General features: G+C 32.5%; 1 protein-coding gene and 1 long non-coding RNA gene across 3 annotated transcripts in view; both read left to right on the forward strand.

Moving 5' to 3' along the window:
- Fas3 (fasciclin 3) overlaps positions 1-3,991 on the forward strand; it is a 592,625-nt gene that overhangs the window by 371,880 nt on the left and 216,754 nt on the right. The window lies entirely within an intron of this gene.
- LOC136795530 (uncharacterized) overlaps positions 744-3,991 on the forward strand; it is a 117,950-nt gene continuing 114,702 nt past the window's right edge. The window contains exon 1 of the long non-coding RNA XR_010843154.1: positions 744-789. This is a non-coding gene — a long non-coding RNA (uncharacterized lncRNA). The remainder of the gene's footprint in view (positions 790-3,991) is intronic.

Genomic DNA, 3,991 nt, shown 5'->3' on the forward strand with positions numbered 1-3,991 from the left:
ACTGGTCTATTGTGTGACGTCATTCTCCATTTAACAAACCAAGTAACAGACTCTCAGCCATGTTAAATGTTATTTCGTTTTACCACGGTAAAAGAAGGAAATTGTTTTTCGATTTAACATGAGTTTTTCCATTTAACACGCTTTAACATGTTAAACCAAAGATCATGAATACCCCTAATATAAGGTCACGAGGCCATCTTCTTTTCTGGCGCCTTGGAGAATCGGAGTTTTGGAATTCCAGTTCAATCCAAAAAAATCAAAATACAGCATTTCACATATGCTATCTTTCGTCGTTCCATTTTGCGAAAATGGAGTGGAGTAATCTTCAATGGCCTCCTATAGTTGGCTGTATCTTGTTGATTGGTCCTTTTATGACTGTTAATATGAGTTGTGTGCTGAATTTACTCGACTTTTTTATTAATTCTTTAGGGACTTCTGACAAGGGCGTACCCAGGATAAAAACTAGAGGGGGAGGCAAGCCATAGTCAATCAGGTTGTGACATTTCAGCACGGAACCAAAATTTTAAAAATATTATATATAATTGTCGCTATGCATTATTAGTTATTAAAATTAGTATTTGCTTGAAAAAAAAATTTTTTTTTCATTCCTTGGAGGCAGCTGTCCACTCCTACCTCTTCTGGGTACGCCCATAACATCTGATATCTTTAAAAATTATTTTTTTTTCTCATTTTTAAATCATTGTTATTGTTTATATTTTTAATTTATTTTAATTTCTTTTTCAGGTAAAAAATCAAATTACACTATAACCAAGTCGACGATTTATAAATGTAAGTAGTAATAAATTATTTTCTTTGCTATTCAAGTGTAAATGCGACCTAGTTTAAGATTGCGTGGAAAAGAATTTCCTTATCGTGCTTCGGGGCTATTAAAACTTCAGCATTTGTCGAACAGTAAAATACATTTATTTTAATTGTAAAAAAAAAGTAGCTATTTAAAAATAATTAACCCTCTTTTTTTAAAAAAAAAAATCTAGTTTAATTGAGAATTAGAAAACTTTTGATATTATAACTGGTTTATTTAAAATCGACAGATCAAAACTGAGATAATAACAAGAAATACTCTATAAAAGTCAATTCTAACGAGCCTTAATTATTAAGTGTAAGATTCTATACTTAAGAACTCCATAAGGAATTTCTTGAATCTTGAAAAGAGACCTACTTGGAATCCACACACAAGACTGAACCGACAAGAAACTGCTCGTAGATTTCGATTGGTACACTGGAACACTTACTTGACAAACGCTCTAAACTTCTAAAATTAGTATAACTACGATAATGAGACCAATGGACATATGGAATTGAGCTCTGGGGCTACACCAAACCATCAAATTCCTCCCACATCTAATCCTTACAATCCAAAATCCTACGTTAAATCCTTGATGTTCCTTATTATGTTACAAATAAACTCATCCACAAAGACCTTAACATCCCATTCGTTGCAGATTTGACCCAAAACAGATATACTTCTTTTCATTCTAAACTCCTTACCCACCCAACCCATTAGTTCTTAATCTCTCATCCTTTACAATCTCTGATAATCTAATTTAAATTGATACTTGAAGTACCACGAATGGATGGTTCCTTCCCAAGATTTTCAAGTGTAAATGAAACATACAACATATTTAATTATTGTACAGTTGTTAATCACTTTAAATAAATAAATTTTAAAAAAATATGTGTTTATGACGGACGGGTTTTTAATGAATTAAAAAAGTCGAACTGTGTAAAATCGTGCAATAAAAACTCAAAATTTTAAGTTTAGGAAAAATGTGGAAGAGCGTATGTAGAAAGGAATATCTAAAAATATTCTTGAACAAAAATCAGTTCTCTATGGCACTATCGATTACTTTAATTATAGATACATCGAAATAACAATCGATTATCGCCAACTGCTGTCTACTATCCTTCAATTTAAATGTTGAATTATTTATACTATGCTATAGAATATTTATTTAATTTTAGAATCTAAAAACAATAAGTCAGGAATACTAAATGAGTGACTTAATTACAACTGAATTGCTGAATATTAATGAAGACATAATATAGACACTCCAATTAGCTATTTGTAAAATCCTAGCGTAGACTGTTTCCAATTAGTGTCCTGCTTATTTTGACATTAATTATATGAAATAGATTGATCCATAATGATGAATAAATATATAATTATTTTAGACGTTGGTGTGTAGTAGAGATGCGACATCGATAAAAAAAAAATCGATGTTTTGGAACATCGATGTTCAATACTAAAACATCGACAAAAAAACATCGAAGTTTTTCAACATCAATGTATTTTTTTAACCATTTCAGTAACAGAAAGATTGTTCTAAAGACTACGCATGCTCCGGCCAGTCAGAAGTGCTTTTTCAATCAACCAATAGGACATGGACTTCAAAAAACATCAATGTTTTAAAATATCGTTACTTACACTACATTACCCATAAACATCGATGTTTTTGAACAACTATTTCAGAAACGTAAGGTCTGTTCCAACGATCCCACGTCCTACGGCCTGTAAGAAGTGCTTTTTGAAATAAAAAAATCGACATCGACTACAAAAAATCGTTGCTTACAATACATTACTCAAAATACATCGATGTTTTTGAACAACGATTTCTTTGTTTCACAAAGCACTTTTTACAGGGCGTAGAACGCGGGATCGTTGGAACAGATCTTATGTTTCTGTAATAGTTGTTCAAAAACATCGATGTATTTTGAGTAATGTATTGTAAGCAACATTATTTTGATATTGAACATTGGTATTATAAAACATCGATGTTTTTTGTAGTCGATGTCGATTTTTTTGTTTTAAAAAGCACTTTTTACAGGCCGTTGAATGCGGGATCGTTGGAACAGACCTTATGTTTCTGAAATAGTTGTTCAAAAACATCGATGTATTCTGGGTAATGTATTGTAAGCAACATTATTTTGATATTGAACATTGGTATTATAAAACATCGATGTTTTTTTATCAATATTGCATTCTTTTTTGCAAAAACCACTTCCGACTGGCCGGAAATGGTTGTTCAAAAACATTGATGATTAGAAAACATCGGTTTTTTCAAAAAATCGACATCGATGTCGCATCCCTAGTGTTTAGCTATATATTAATAGCATGTATCTAATTAATTAAATATAAAATGTTATTTAAATACTTATTTGTTATATCTGTCTCACACCGTATCGATTAAGTATCTATTTCGAACTCTATATCGGGTTGTAAAATAAGTTCTTAGCGTTTTTTACTGGTGATTTTAATTACAACTTCAGATTCTTGTAAATATTTTTAATCAATTATATATGACCCATTTTGATCTATTACATATTGCCATCTTTCAGGTAATTTTTTAATTCCGTCCTCCTAGAGCTTCTCAGATTTTTGCGCTATTTACGTTTTGCAGTCCTCGAGCGATTTAAAGTGTTAAAATAGTTTTGAAGGGTCCGAAATAAGTGAAAATCTGTGGGGTAAGGCCTGGTGGATGGGTGGGTTAGGGATTCCCAGCCAAACTCCAATAATTTCTGCCGGGTCTGCAAAGACACCTGAGGACGGGCGTTATCGTGATGGAAAACTATGCCTTTGCTATTAACCAATACTGGACGCTTTTGCTCAACTTGACGCTTGCATAACGCATACGTTAAGCGTTTCTGCGATATCCCGTGTTATTGAGTGGGGGTTGTGCTTATGGCTGTGCTTGATCCTGAGGACTGGTGAATTCCAAATATAATTATCTTTTTATCACCTAATTAATTTAATCCTGATCTTTCATAGCTTTTCCCGAGTTTAATTACTTATTGCACAAGCGATTAACCTGGAATCCTCACACCAGACTGAAAAGACAGGAAACTGCACGTCGATTTCGACTACTACAGCACTAACTAGACAAACGGTCTAAACTTCCAACACATTACAAAAGACTGATCTACATGACTGTAATAAGGCCAATCTGGATATATAGAGTTGAGCTTTGGGGCT

The sequence above is a fragment of the Halyomorpha halys genome, unplaced genomic scaffold (genome assembly GCF_000696795.3).
Source record: "Halyomorpha halys isolate HHAL.00 unplaced genomic scaffold, Hhal_1.1 Scaffold219.1, whole genome shotgun sequence".
Classification (NCBI taxonomy): domain Eukaryota; kingdom Metazoa; phylum Arthropoda; class Insecta; order Hemiptera; family Pentatomidae; genus Halyomorpha; species Halyomorpha halys.